The 16,261-nt window shown below is 35.7% G+C and overlaps 1 protein-coding gene across 11 annotated transcripts in view; it reads right to left on the bottom strand.

Annotated features, from left to right (window-relative positions):
- ZMYND11 (zinc finger MYND-type containing 11) overlaps nucleotides 1-16,261 on the bottom strand; it is a 160,685-nt gene that overhangs the window by 55,453 nt on the left and 88,971 nt on the right. Inside the window, exons 1-2 of one of the 11 annotated variants that reach the window (XM_023740175.1) lie at nucleotides 11,657-11,661; nucleotides 11,015-11,016 (exon numbers count right to left, since the gene is read on the bottom strand). The exons of the other annotated variants lie outside the window; for them this stretch is intronic. The gene's annotated coding sequence lies outside the window, so the exon portion shown is untranslated. Of the gene's footprint in view, nucleotides 1-11,014; nucleotides 11,017-11,656; nucleotides 11,662-16,261 lie in introns of those variants that run through there. 11 annotated transcript variants of the gene reach the window in all.

The following is a 16,261-nucleotide window of genomic DNA, read 5'->3' on the forward strand; positions in this document are numbered from 1 at the left end:
GATGTCACTGAACTGTACATGTAGAAATTTTTGAAATGGTGTATCTTTGGCTATGTACATTTTCACCACAAACAAAAAAAAAGGTCCTCCAAGGTCGAGAAGGGAGAGTGTTGGTATATTGTGGGGTTGTTAACCAATGTCATAAAACAATATGTTTACTGACTGTTTAATAAGAAACTATTTGTTCTGTAAACATTCACCTGAAGTACAATAAAAAAAAAATTAAAAAAAAAAGGAACAATAAAAACAAAGTATATTAAATATGATGAGAAGGCCAAAACCAAACATGTAGGTCTTTATATTAAGTGCTAATTAGGTAAACCAACTATTAGAAGAAGAAGACAGATAGGATCACACACATGAAAAAACATGCTTTATACAGGAGGCCCATAAAGTGACTCTGAAGTCTTGGAAAAAGAATGAGCAAAGGCATATCATAAAAATACAATCCAAATGAATCAGGGATTAAGAGTATAATTTATATAGGATTTTGAATCCAGGGCAAAAAAATTTTTTTTAAAAAGACAATCCAGGGCATACATACTTATAAAGCAAAAACTGTAAGAAATAAAGGCGATATTAACAAAGATACAGAATTGTTAGGTGCAGTCCAGTCAGTTCCAACTCATAGCGACCCTATGTACAAGAGAACGAAACACTGACTGGTCCTGTGCTTTCCTCATGATCGTTGTTATGCTTGAGCCCACTGTTGCAGCCACCCTGTCAATCTGTCTCATTGAGGGTCTTCCTCTTTTTTGTACACCTTCTACTTTACCAAGCACGAAGAATTATTTAATTCACTTCTCTCAACCCACAAAAGATCTACTGGACGTGGATATAGAAGACCTGATAAATAAGATATATCTAGTTGGTTTGGTCTGACCCCTCCCCCCCCAAAAAAAAGTTATTGAAGGTCCAAGGAATATTCACAAATATTGGCGATAAAATCTGCCACAAGGATGAACTTAATAGATTCTAAAAGTGTACAGACCTTTGCTAATCACGGTGAAATTAAACAAGATATAACAACAAAGTTAGAAATCTCTCAATCATTGGGTCAAAAAGATTATCTACAAATTGCAAAATATCTAAAAATAATAATTAAACAGCTAAAGTACTAGTTAAAAAACAAAAATCGTTGAACTATTTTTGTCCATAATATCACATGCAAACAAATTTTGATGAAGATAATTAAAAAATGGCTGCAGTTGTACATCTACAGGGAACAGCCAGAAATTTAAGCTGGATTCAGAAGAGAATGTGGAACGAGGAGTATCATTGTTGATGTCAAACGAATCTTGGCTGAAAGCAGAGAATACCAGAAAGTTGTTTACCTGTGTTTTGTTGACTACGTAAAGGCATTCGACTGTATGGATCATAACAAATTATGGATAGCATTACAAAGAATGGGAATTCTGGAACACTTAATTGTGCTCATGAAAAACCTGTACATAGACCAACAGGCAGTTGTTCGGACAGAACAAGGGGATGTCGCATGGTTTAAAATCAGAAAAGGTGTGCATCAGGGCTGCATCCTTTCACCATACTTATTCAGTCTGTACACTGAGCAGATAATCCGAGAAACTGGACTATATGAAGAATGCAGCATCAGGATTGGAGGAAGACTAGTTCACAACCTGCAATATGCAGATGACACAACCTTGCTTGCAAAAAAGTGAAGAGAACTTGAAGCACTTACTGATAAAGGTCAAAGACTGTAGTCTTCAGTATGGATTATACCTCAACATAAAAAAACAAAAATCTTCACAACTGGACCAATAAGCAACGGTACAATTTTACGTGGATAAACAATCAACGCTCATGGAAGCAGCAGTCAAGAAATCAAACAGTGTATTTCATTGGAAAAATCTGCTGCAAAAGACCTCTTTAAGATGGTAAAAAGCACTAATCCTCAACCTTATGTGGAGTGGCAAGAGGCCCCAAATAGCTAAAGCAATGTTGAAAGAGAAGAATAAAGTAAGAGGACTCAGACCTCCTGAGTTTAAAACATATTTTACAGCTACAGTAATCAAAACAGCCTGCTACTAGTGTAACAACAGACACACAGCCCAATGGAATAGAATTGAGAGTCCAGAAATAAACTCACACATCTGTGCTCAACTGATCTATGACAAGGGTGCTAAGTCCATTCAATGGGGAAAGAAGAATCTCTTCAATAAACAGTGCTAGGAAAATTGGATTTTCACATGCAGAAAAATGAAACCAAATCCATGCCTCACACCACACATGAAAACAAATTCAAAATGGTTTAAGGACCTAAATGTAAAAAATTAAACCATAAAATTCTTAAAAGAAAATGCAGGGGCCTAGCTTTTAAAAATGGATCATCTAATATAGTAACAAAAGCACAAACAGCAAAAGACAAATAAATGGGACCTCATAAAAATTAAAAACTTTTGTTCACTTTATAAAAAATGTGAAAAGACAAGCTACTGATTAGGAGAGTATGTTCAGAAGATATATATTCAATAAGATTCTAACAACCAAAATATATATAAAACTTTGACAACTTAACAACAGAAAGACAAATAACCCAATTATAAATTGGGCAAAGGGCTGGAATAGGCATTTCATCAAAGAGGACATTCAAATGGCCACCAGACACATGAAAAGATGCTCAAGGTCATGAGCCATCAGAGAGATGCAAATCAAAACCACAATGAGATACCATAGGCACCCTGGTGGCATACTGGTTAAGAGTTCGGCTGCTAGCCAAAAGGTCAGCAGTTCGAAGCCACCGGCTGCTTTCTGGAAACTCTGTGGGGCAGTTCTACTCTGTCCTACAGGGTCGCTATGAGTCAGAATCAACTTGATGGCAATGGGTTTTGGTTTAGGATGGCTAAGATTAAAAAAAAAAAAAAAAAAATAACATGTTGGCAAGGATGTGGGAAAATTGGAACCCTTATCCACTGCTGCTGAGAACGCAAGATGGTACAACCGTTGTGGAAAACAGTGTGGCATTTCCTCGAAACACTAAACATAGAACTATATGACCCAGCATTCCACTCCTACATATATACTCAAAAGACTTGAAAGCGGAGACTCAAACAGATACTTGTACATCAATGTTCACTGCAGCACTATTCACAGTAGCCAAAAGGTGGAAACAACCTAAATGCCCATCAACAGATGAATGGATATACAAAGTGTGGTACATACATATAATGGACTACTACTGAGGCAGTAGGAAAAGTGAAGTCTTGATACATGCTACAATATGGATAGAGCTTGAAGACATTATACTGAGTGAAATAAGTCAATCACAAAAGGACAAATTTTGTATGACCTCACTTATATAAAAACACAAGAAGAGGCAAATAATATAGAGACCAAAGTTTTTTAGTGGTTACCAGAGGTGGGAGGGAAAGTGTAAGAGGGGGTTACTGCTTATGGAGTAATGAGTTTCTGTTTATGGTAATGGAAATATCACATTAAGAGTAGAATTGCACCAAAAACCAAAACCAAACCCATTGCCACTGAGTCAATTCCGACTCATAGCAACCCTATAGGACAGAGTAGAGCTGTCCCATAGGGTTTCTAAGGAGCGGCTGGTGGATTCGAACTGCCGACCTTTTGGTTAGCAGCCGAGCTCTTAGGCACTGTACCACCAGGGCTCCGGTTATTTTTACTGCTGTAAGTAATTTGTACATGTGTAAAAGGCTGAATTGGCAAAAGCTGTGACAAAAATAAGACAAAATGACAAAAATAAAGAGTAGCTGCTGAGGCTGCTTATGTACTCCAAATACCTCGTGGGATCTGGTTCCTTGGTTTGTAAGTTTAGGGTCATGTTTTCATGGGATATCTCAGTCAACTGGCCTAATAAGGTGTTTAGTGCTTCTGTTCTACCTCCTAGTCCATTGCATAGTTTCTAGGATCTTAAAATCTTGCAAATGGCCATACAAGGTACAACACTTGGTCTCTATATGCCTAGAGCAACAGGAGAAGAAGGATAGTCAGGAATAGGAGGAGGAGGAAATGGAATGTGTGGCTAATTGCCTCCATGAACAACTAACTGCCTCCTTTGCCAGGAGAACAGAAGAACTGGATGGTGCTTGGCTACCATAACTGAACATTCTGATCAAAGATTCTTTGGAAGAATCCTGATTAAAAGATGGAATATGCAGAACAGAATTTCAAGTTGTCATGGACTCCAGACTTTCTGGAGGCACGGGGAGGCTGGATGAGCCCCTTAAAACTATTGCCCTGAGATAATCTTTGAGCCTTAATCCAAAAATACCCCTTGAAGTCTTCTTAAAATCAAACAATAGTTTAGCTCAACTAATAATAAAAATGTCTGCCTTGAGCATTATGCTCTTTAAGAACTATCTATAAGGGATCAAACTGACAACAGTAAATCAAAAGATTAGATAGGACCTTAGTGGGCAGTGAGTTTATGTAATGGGGGAGGAAAACTCAGAAAAGGAGGGTGAGAATGGTTGCACAATTTGAAGAATGTAATCATTGTCATTAAATTTTACACATAGAAACTGTAGAACTGGTGTATGTTTTGCTGCATACATAACAATAACAACAACAAAATAAATAAAATGAAAATCTTAAAAAGCAGGGATTTCACTGTGATGACTAAGGAAGGTGCGCCTGTCCCAAGCCATGTATTTTCAATCGCCTCATATGCATGTGAAAGCTGGACGCTAAAAAAGAAAGGCTGAATAAGAATTAACACATTTGAATTATAGTGTTGGTGAAGAATATTGAATATACCATGGACTGCCAAAAGAATGAACAAATCTATCTTGGAGGAAGTACAGACATTAATACTCCTTAGGAGTGAGGATGGCAAGACTTCATCTTGCTTACTTTGAACATGTTATCAGGAAGGACCAGTCCCTGGAGAAGGACATCATGCTTGGTAAGTAGAGGGTCAACAAAAGAAAGGAAGACCCTCAACAAGATGGACTGACATAGTGGCTGCAACAGTGGGCTCAAACATACTAGTATTGTGAGGATAATGCTAGACCAGGCTACGTTTCATTCTGTTATACATAAGTTCGCTGTGAGTCGGAGCTGACCAGACTCAATGGCTCCTAACAACAACATTTTTGTCCAAGGGCCCCTTCTTAAGGTAAACTTAGAGTTATCGTTAGCTATTCTAATCAAGAATGAAGGCACAAAGCACGAACATAGAAAAAACAGAATACTTAAAGAGGCCAGTTTCCAAAGAAACAGAGAAAATTGTTGAAGAGCTTCTACAGAAAAACACCAGTTAGGGACATATTCACAAGGTACCTCTATCAAATCTTTAACGATTATATAACTGCAGTGTTATTTAAACTCTTCCAATACATAATAAAGAACACAAAGAATCTAGCATAAAGATAACAAATCCTACAAAAATATAGAATAAAATTTAGTGTCCCACAGGAATACCGATAAAAAAAATCCCAAACAAAATAGATGAAAATGTAGGATCTAATATTAATATAAATTAATAAATATTTATACATTAATACACTTACATATTAAAAGAATATACCCAGTGTTTTATTCCAGGAATCAAAGGAGGACTTAACATTAGGAAATCAATCAGTATAATTCATCCCATTAATCAAAAGTGAAAAATCATGAAGATTTCTATAGATGTTGAAAAGGTATTTAATAAAATTCAACATCCAGCCCCTAACAAAATAGGAATAAGTAAACACTTCTTTAACCTAATCAGGAGTACTGAAACATGTCTACTACTAACACTTTTCTTCAACATTCTTTAGAAAGTTAATAACCATCATAGTTGAAAGAGAAAGAAGTGAGGTGTAAAAGTTGGTATAGAGTTAAAATGATCGCTATTTGAAGATCATACATCTAGAAAACCCAAGAGAATCAGGTGATACTCTATTTTAAATAATGAAATCAGTAAATTTTGTTTGGGTACAAACTAATATGCTAAAATTAACAGCATTCATATATACAAACCACAAAACCAGTTAGGAGATTTAAAAGAAAGGACTTCAATTATTTACAACAGCAGTAAGAAAGATAAAATACCTAATAATAAAAGAAATGAAAACATCTTTGTAAATGAAATTCTGAAATGTTACTGACACAAAGGAAGTCTTGAATAAATGGAAAGATATGCATATTTGGATGAAAGACAACATAAAATTCAAATTGCCTCTAAAATAATTAAATAGCAATACAAAGTAGATAAAGTTGACCTAAAGTTCTGTAAAGAATTAAACAAGAATTACCCAAGAAAATTCTTGGAGTAATATCAGCTTATAGTACCAAAGTAATAGAAATACTGTGGTCCCAGTACATGAATAAGCAGACCAATGGAACAAAACATAAATTCTAGAAATAGAAACAAATATATAAGGGGATTTTGATGATAATAAAGATCGCATTTCAGATTAGTGGGGGAAAGACTGATTAGTCAAAAATGGTTTTGGGATAACTGGTTAGCTATCTAGGGGGAAAAAAGATGGACTCCTACTTTAGTCTATACCCATAAATAAATTCTATATAGATCAGATTTAAATATCAAAAACAAAACTAAATAAATTCTATCTAGATCAGATTTCATCAAAAACAAAACCACAAAATCATGGTGTGAGAAAAACCTTTCTAAGTATGAAACAAAAGCCAGAAATGAGAAAAATGTTAATAAATTTACACAAAATCAGCACTTTCTCCATAGGAAAAAAAAAGTATAAAGTTAAAATACAAGTGATAAGCTTGGAAACACATATCACAAAAGATCTAACTTCCTTATTATATACAGAACTCCTAATATTTAATAAGGAGCCCTGTGGCACAATGGTTAAGTGCTTGGCTGCTAACTGAAAGGTTGGTAGTTTGAACCCACCTAGCAGCTCTGCAGAAGAAAGACCTGGTGATCTGCTCCCATAAAGATTTCAGCTGAGAAAACCCTATGGGGCATTTCTGCTCTGTCACATGGGGTTGTCATGAACTGAAAATGGACTCAACAGCACCTAACAACATTTAATAATAAAAAAAAAAAAAAAACATGAGCTAACATGTTGCATCTGTCAGATTCATAAAGACAAAAAGTCTGACAAAACTACATTTGTTGGATTGGGTTGGAAGGGAATACATTGCTGGTGTGGTATAAATCAGTACTACTCTAGTGGAGACCAATTTGAAAATATCTATCAAAAACAGACATATACACACTCTTTGACCTAACAATACTACTTCAAGAAATTTATCCCACAGATATACTTAAACCCGTTGCCACTGAGTCTATTCTGACTCATAGCGACCCTACAGGACAGAGTAGAACTGCCCTGGAGGGTTACCAAGGAGTGGCTGGTGGATTCAAACTGCTGACCTTTTGGTTAACAGCCGAGCTCTTAACCACTGTGCCACCAGGGCTCCGAGATATACTTAGGCATGTGTGAAATAATATATGTATAAGCAAGAAAATTCCCGTTGGCATTGTTGGCAGCAAGACAAGATTATAAATAATCTAAATGTACATCTTAGGGGACTGATTAAGTAATTTATAATATAATCATATCAGGGATTATTATATAGTCATTACAAGAAGGAATATCCCTGGGTGGCACAAATGAGTTGCACTCTGCTACTAAACCCACCCAGTGGCACCTCAGAGGAAAGGCCTGGTGATCTGCTTCCATAAAGATTACTGGCAAGAAAACCCTATGGAGTAGTTCCACTCTAATACATGAAGTTGCCATGAGTTGGAATCAACTCAACAGCATCGAGTTTACTGGGATTTTGTAGGTGTTAAACTGGCATAAGGAGTCCCTGAGTGGCGCAAATGGTTAAGTGGCTGACTACTAGCCGAAAGGTTGTGGTTCAAACCTACCCAGAGGTGCCTTGGAAGACAGGCTTCGCAATCTGATTCTGAAAAGTCAGTCTTGAAAACCCTATTGTAGGACTACTCTGTACACATGGGGTTGCCATGAGTCGGAATGGACTCGGCGGCAACAACAACAAAATGACATAAACCCTTAGGTATATTATGTGAAAAAAAATGGTATAAGATGCTACAATTTCTCAAAAATATTACACAATTATACTTGTATATGCACAGAATAACTTAGATGTATATTCAAGAAACTGTTAAAAGAAGTTAACCTCCAAGGAGAACTGAGTGGCTGGGGAAGGAAGGAGTATGAGAAAGACATATTTTCACAGTATGCTCTTTTGAATTTTGTGCATCTATTAGCTACCAAAATTTTTACTTGAAACAAGTGGCGGGATGGAAAAACACTAAATAGACAATAGATAAGTGGTAACTTTGGTGAAGGGTAAGACAGTACACAATACTGGGGAAGCCAGCACAACCTGTACAAGGCAAGGTCATGGAAGCTCCATAGACCCATCCAAACTTCCTGAGGGACCAGATTACTGGGCTGAGGGCCGTAGGGACCACGGTCTCAAGTAACATCTAGCTCAACTGGCATAATATAGTTTATAAAGAAAATGTTCTACATTCTACTTTGGTGAGTAGTGTTTGGGGTCTTAAAAGCCTGTGAGTAGCCATCTAAGATACTCCACAGGTCTCACCCCTTTGGGAGCAAGGGAGAATGAAGAAAACCAAAGACACAAAGGAAGGATTAGTCTAAAGGACTAATGGACCACAACTATCACTGAGACCAGTACAACTAGATGGTGCCCGGCTACCACCACTGACTGCTCTGACAGGGATCACAATAGAGGATCCTGGACAGAGCTGGAGAAAAATGTTTAACAAAATTCTAACTCAGAAAAAAAGACCAGACTTACTGGCCTGACAGAGACTGGACAAACCCTGAGAGTATGGTCCCTGGACACCCTTCTAGCTCAGTACTGAAGTCACTCCTAAGGTTCACCCTTCAGCCAGATTAGACAGGCCCATAAAACAAAACAAGACAAAAGGGGTACATCAGCCCAGGGGCAAGGACTATAAGGCAGGCAGGGAGAGGAAAGCTGGTAATAGAGAACCCAAGGTCCAGAAGGGGAGAGTGTTGACATGTCATGGTGTTGTTAACCAATGTCATAAAACAATATGTGTACTGACTGTTCCATGACAAGCTAGTTTGTTCTGTAAACCTTCATCTAAAGTACAATTTAAAAAAAAAAAAAAGTGGCTACGATTTATAATACCACTAGCAATGTATGAAAGTTCCTTTCTCCCTGTATAAGTTTGTCAACCTTGGGCAAGTTCCCCCTTCTTCCTTTTCAAAATTACCTTGGCTCTTGTTGGTCCTTTACTCATCCATAGTAATTTTAGAATCAGTTTGACAGGATTCATGAAAAAACACTGTTGGGATTTTGACTAAATTGAGGAGAGTAATCATCATTACGATATTGAGTCTTTTCACTGGTGATCTTGGTACATCTGCCCATTTATTTATATCTTCTTCTGTATCTTTAAAAAAGCTTTAAAATTTTTCTCTACAAAATTCTTGCATATGGAGAAAAATTATAAAGCTTTATGAAGATAAATATTTTCCTATTTTGAAAAAAAACAACTTTATATAATATTTTCTGGTTGATGATTATTAATATTCAGCAACCTTGCTAACTCTCTTACTAGTTATAAGTTTGTAAAGTCTATAGGACAAGTTTTTTCTTATTGCACTGACTAGGACTTCTAGTAAAATGCCCATCAGAGATAGTAATAGTGGGTAATCTTGTCTTGTTTTGGATTTTACAGTAATTTTTTTTTTTTAATAGTTCACCATTAAACAATGGTTGAAGGTTTTAGGGAGACAAAGACAGACTTCAACACATAAAATTAAGACTGAAAAATAAAAAAGGAAACTAAAACAGGAAAACAATGATTTAGGAAAAACATCTGTCAAATATGACAAAAGGTTAATACATAGCCACTAACCCAGCTGATGTGCTACAGATATTTTTTTTTTAATGTGGTCTATGCAATAAATTTAAACTTATAAGACCAATGTAAGCCCTTTGGTATAATATTTATTGTGACAGAAATCACCAATAAAGTAGCAAGTGTCAAGAAATACAAGCTCCTAAAGTAAAGCCTAAACCTGATGAATTCTTTTTCTTCCATTCTTTTTTTTAAAAAAATTATGTTCTTAAAGCAGAAAGCAAGTTCAAAGAGGTATATTCTCACCTATTTTTCTTAAAAAGTATAGAAGAAAGTTAGAATTGAACCAGAACACTGTGGATGTTAAGTGAATAGAGGAGTGATTTTGAAACCATTAAAGGTGACATCATCTTATTGAGCATTATAGGCTATTTTTTGACAAGCCTTAAGATTGTCTTAATCATAAAATTCTGAGGAAGTGAGTGGGTGATTTATATTTGATACGGCAAATATAACAAGGGTCCAAATTCATTATTTACTTCCTTATAGACTATATTTATCAAGTATCTACTTCATGTGAAAAAACTTACACTAATAATTCAAGTTAAGGTCACTCCTTGTCTCTGATTTTTCTATGTTTTGCTTAATTCATCAAATAAAGAGGCAAAAATAGCTATTTGAGTTTTAAGTACATTTACAGTGATCTCTAGTCTCCTATTTTAATTTCACTTAATGGCATAAATCATGAGCTAGTGTATAAATTTCTAATACTTAAGTATTATATTCAATTTCACTGAACTTTTCCAGTAATTTTTGTTTTTCTTTTCTTCCATCCCACCCATCTCCATTCCTGTAATTTTACTCCCAATGTCTGGAGCACTGGAGTACTCCCTTTTCTCCTAGGATACTACTTTTCAACTGTTGCTGAGCACTCAAGTGTATCCAAGCAACAGGCTTCAAAACCCTAAGTTGCTTCACTTCCCCTGAGATAATTCTGCATATTCTAAGACCAAAAAAATATAGTTAATGGTAACAGCCACTGTTTATTTAACATTTTTATGAAAGTAAAAAAATCTCATATTTGATATGATAGAAGCACTTTTTATAGATACATAAAATGTTTATGTTTTTTAAAAATTCTGAAAATTTGGAGACTTTTGTGTGTGTTTTTAAGTGACTTAATCTTCATGAGTCATAATTTCCTAAAAGTAATTATCTTCAAACTTCTAAGAGTGATTCAATCTCAGAAACTTCCCAATATGATGTAATGATGTAAAATATCACTATAGGTTCAAGAATAATGCAGTTGTTTCATATCTGAAATTGCAGTAGTTGAAAAAGGAGCACATATCAACTGCTATCATTTTGGCATACACTTTATCATATAATAATAACATTTTTATTAAAATTGTCTTTGAAACTTCAGCCTAACTACTCAGATGCAGGACTAGACTCTGCCATCTAAGAGCTTTGCAACAATTATAAAACAGTTAACTTTATGAAAACCATAGGGATAAATTTCAGGTTTGAGTACTATCAGAAATAGCTATGGTTCACCTTAGCAGTTGATTTGTTTATGGACATTATTAAAATGTTGAAGGGAAGTTCCCCTTTATATTAGCTACTAGAAAACTGAAAGCCGAATCTGTAACACACCCATGATTACAAACACAAATTTGTAAAACATTCATGAAAATTTTTCTTATATTAGTTTTATTTCTGGTTCTCTTTTATGTCCTAGATTTCTCATTTCTCTTTTCCTCCTCTTTCTCATCCCTATCTAACATGTATACCTTACTGTATTTTATATCTTTCTAATGGTCCCCAAAATCTTTTTGGAACAAATGAAATTCAAATAAAATATACTGTAATACTGTGTATATTTATTTGACACACATCTATGAATAAAATGTACACACACACACACAAATTAAAAGCCACCCATCTTCCACTCTTCTTTTGTGATGAAGAGAAAACCATATTTCCTGGTGTGTCTGGTTTATATGTTGTACCAGTATAATTATTAACAGGGCCTCCTTTCATTCTTTTCCCAGTTATGGGTAGTCTCTTCCCTTCTTTTTCTTTATTCCCCAGCAGTTGAAGTTATAATTTAATCAATATCTTGAAATAAAATAGGATGTTTAAAAAATTATATTAAAATTAAATTCCATTATTTAAAATGTTATATATTTTTCTTTTTGTATTCATTTACTAGACCTAAACCAAGTCTAGTTTTATTTTATACAGTGCTTAGTGTATTATTAGTACACAATCTGTGTTAACGGCATTGTACATCAGAATTTCAAGGATTGGCAAATGTTATGATGCATCAACTTCTAATTTTGTTGAATGGATTTAAAAAAAAAAATTATGTAATTAAAAATCAGAATATTATATCTTTCAAATCATATAAACTTTAAAAACTTATACAGTGAAGCCTGTGAGAGCCAGAACTGAATGGCACTTGCCTTATTTTTCTGCATTTTCCAAGTTTTCAGCATTTGAAAGGGTGCAGTCTTACCACTTTTCTGTCACTTTCTATTAGTGGAAAATATTTGAGTTGTCCTTCTCTATCAGGTTTCCACCTTACACAGATTTTACTATATTTTCATTTTTTAACTCAATTATAAAAAATAGTCACAATAAAATGCTATACTTTATCAAATTTGTTGGAGAAAAATAATTAAAATAATGGCTTTCTTTTTCAAATTCTTCATAAAATGCCTTTTTTAAATTGTTGTAGTTTAAGTGAAAGTTTACAATTCAAGTTAGTCTCTCATACAAAAATTTATACATACATTGTTATGTGACCCTAATTGCTCTCCCTTATAGTGTAACAGCACACTCCTGCTTTCCACCCGATTTTACATGTCCATTCAACCAGCTCCTAACCCTCTCTGCCATCTCATCTCAGCTCCAGACAGAAGCTGCCCATTTAGTCTCATGTATCTACTTAAGCTAAGAAACACACTCTTCACGAGTACCATTTTATGTCCCACAGTCCAGTCCAATCTTTTTTCTGAAGAGTTGGCCTTGGGAATTGTTTTAGTTCTGGGTTGACAGAGAGTTCGGGCGCCATGCTTTCTGGGGTTCCTCCAGTCTCAGACCATTAAGTCTGGTCTTTTTACTAGAATTTGAGTTCGGCACCCCACCCTTCCCCCGCTCCATCAGGGACTCTCTGTTGTGTTCCCTGTCAGGGCAGTCATTGGTGGTAGCCAGCCACCATCTAGTTCAGATGCAATCTCTGGTTAATGTGACCCTTTCTGTCTCTTGGGCTAATACTTTCCTTGTGTCTTTGGTGTTCTTCATTCTCCTTTCCAGGTGAGTTGGGACCAATTGATGCATCTTAGATGGCTGCTTGCTGGCTTTTAAAACCCCAGATACCACTCACCAAAGTAGGATGCAGAACATTTTCTTAATAGACTTATGCCAACTGACCTAGATGTCTCCTGAAAGCATGGTCTCCAGACCCCTGCCCCTGCTGCTCTGTCCCTCGAAGTGTTTGATTGTATTCAGGAAACTTCCCAGCTTTGGTTTAGTCCAGTTGTGCTGACTTCCCCTGTAGTGTATGCTGTCCTTCCCTTCACCTAAGATAATTCTTATCTACTATCTAGTTAGTGAATAACCCTGACCCTCCCTCCCCAACCTCGTAACCATCAAAGAATGTTTTCTTCTGTGTTTAAACCTTTTCTTGAGTTCTTATAATAGTGGTCTTATACAATATTTGTCCTTCTGTGATTGACTAACTTCACTCAGCATAATGACCTCCAGATTCCTCCATGTTATGTTTCACAGATTCCTCGTTGTTCTTTATCATTGTGTAATATTCCATTGTGTGAATATACCATAATTTGTTTATCCATTTGTCCACTGATGGGCACCTAGATGGTTTCCATCTTTTTTCTATTGTGAACAGTGCTGCAATGAACATGGGTGTGCATATATCAATTCATGTGACAGCCCTTATTTCTCTAGGATATATTCTAAGGAGCAGGATTGCCGGATCGTATGGGACTTCTATTTCTACTTTTATAAAATGCCTTTTAACAATACTTTTACTGAATAGAATTCTATTCACAAATAACGCTGAGCAGAATACATTTTCTATAATATTAGTAGGAATGTTTAGCACAATACAGCATGCAAATAATATAATTTCCATGTAATTAAGTATCATTTTTAGTGTGACAGTCTAGCATAAAATAGTCTTCAGAAGAAAAGAGAAGTAACTAAAAAGAAACAGCTGACTTAAATGATCATACTTAACATTAGTGTATATTTAAGTTAAAATAAAAACCAAGTTTATTGCATGAATTGGCTACCTAAAACAAAAGTGGAATGGGTGGTCATTATGCCTGAATGTGATCAGATATCTGTATCCTAGAATAGATGGAAGGCTTTGCTGACAGTACTGCAGTCATTCGCAGAGACAGAGTAACTAATCCTTCTCATGTATACGAGGCGGGACTAGTCCTTGGAGAAGAACATCATGCTTGTTAAAGTAGAGGGTCAGCGAAAAAGAGGAAGAGCCTCAATGCGATGGATTGACACAGTGGCTGCAACAGTGGGCTCAAACAGCAATGATTGTGAAGATGGCACAGGACCGGGCAGTGTTTCATTCTGTTGTACATGGGGCTGCTATGAGTTGGAATCGACTGGACGACACCTAACAGCAACAACCTTTGTATGTTCCAGTTGTTCACCACCCTTCTTTATCATCTATTTTCCCCAACAAACTTTTGCACCTCCTATTCACTTTTTTTGGTTCAGAATTTTTAATTTAGAAAGTACATACACAAAGTATAAAATATATATTGACAGTTGAAGAATAAACAAACACGAGGTAAAACACCACCTAGATTAAGAAAGAAAACACAGAACAGTTCTGAAAAAAGCTCCTTGCATACAATCCTCCTAAATGGCACCCACCACCACTTACAAGTTCCTTAATTTTGGGTTAACCATCCCCTCCTTTGTCTTCATACTTTTATGTCCTGTGTATACACATGCCTAAAAACGTATCATTTAGTAAAAAGTTGAATTGGCAAAAGTTCTGTGATAGATGTATTTACAACAATGACCAAAAAAAAAAAAAAAAGGAGTAGCTGCCGAGGCTGCTTATGTACAACCAAACACCTCATGGGATTTGGTTCCTTGGTTTGGAGATTTAGGGTCATGGTTTCATGGGACATCCCAGTTAATTGGCCAAATAACATGTTTAGTGCCTCTACTCTACCTGGTAGATCTTGCATAATGCCTGGGGTCTTAAAAGCTTACAAGTAGCCATCCAAGGCACAATTGGTCTTTATTCACCTGGAGCAACAGCATGAGAGTCAGGAGTAGGAAAAGGATATGGAATGTGTGGCTGATTGCCTCCATGAACAACTGCCTCCTTTGCCATGACACCAGAAGAACTGGATGGTACTTGGCTACCATTACTGAACATTTTAATCAGAGATCCTTTGGAAGAATCCTGATCAAAAGGGGGGAAATGCAGAACATAGTTTCAAATTCTCATGGACTCTAGGTTTTCTAGAGCCATGGTGGGTAGATCAACCCCTGAAACTATTGCCCTGAGATAATCTTTAAGCCTTAAACCCAAAATATCCCCTGAAGTCATCTTAAAACCAAACAATAGTTTAGCTTAACTCGTAAAAAAAAAAGTCAGCCTTGAGAATTAAGCTCTTTTAAGAACTCTCTATATGGGACCAAATTGATAACAGCAACTGGAAAGATTGGATAGGAAACTTAAGGCAGTTTATGTTTATGTTAATGAAGGAGGAACAACTCAGAAAAGGGAGGGTGAGAATAGCTGCAGAACTCAAAGAATGTAATCAATATCACTAAATTGTACATGTAGAAACTGTAGAATTGGTGTATGTTTTGCTCAACAACAAAATAAAATTTAGAAGGAAAAAAAAATCATGTAATAACCAGAACAGAATTAGTAAGAATGCTGACACATTGTAATCAATGTCACAGAATAATCTGTGTAGAAATTGTTAAATGGGAACCTAATCTGCTAGGTAGACTCTCGTCAAAAACATAGTATTATTTAAAAAAACTATCAGTGTTGCCTGTTTTTGAATTTTATGCACATAGACTCATACTGCATGTTTTTTTTAATTGTAATCTGATTCCTTTCTTCAATATTATGTTTTTGAAATTTATCTATATTGTGTGTAGCTAGAGTTTAATTTATTTTTCCTATGGTATTGCTGTTAGTTGTTGTCAAGTTGGCTCCAGTTTATGGTGACATTATGTGTAACAAAATGAAAGGTAGCCCAGTCCTGCACCATCTTCATGATCATTGGTATGTTTGAGTCAATTTTTGCAGCTATTGTGTCAATCCATCTCATTGAGGGTTTCCCTTGTATAAAAGTGTGTTAGATGAACATATGGCTATCCATTCAACTGTTGATGATCATCTGCACTGTTTTCAGTTTATGGCTGTTGTTGTTGCTCTATACT

This window comes from Trichechus manatus, unplaced genomic scaffold, assembly GCF_000243295.1.
Source record: "Trichechus manatus latirostris isolate Lorelei unplaced genomic scaffold, TriManLat1.0 scaffold00149, whole genome shotgun sequence".
NCBI lineage: Eukaryota > Metazoa > Chordata > Mammalia > Sirenia > Trichechidae > Trichechus > Trichechus manatus.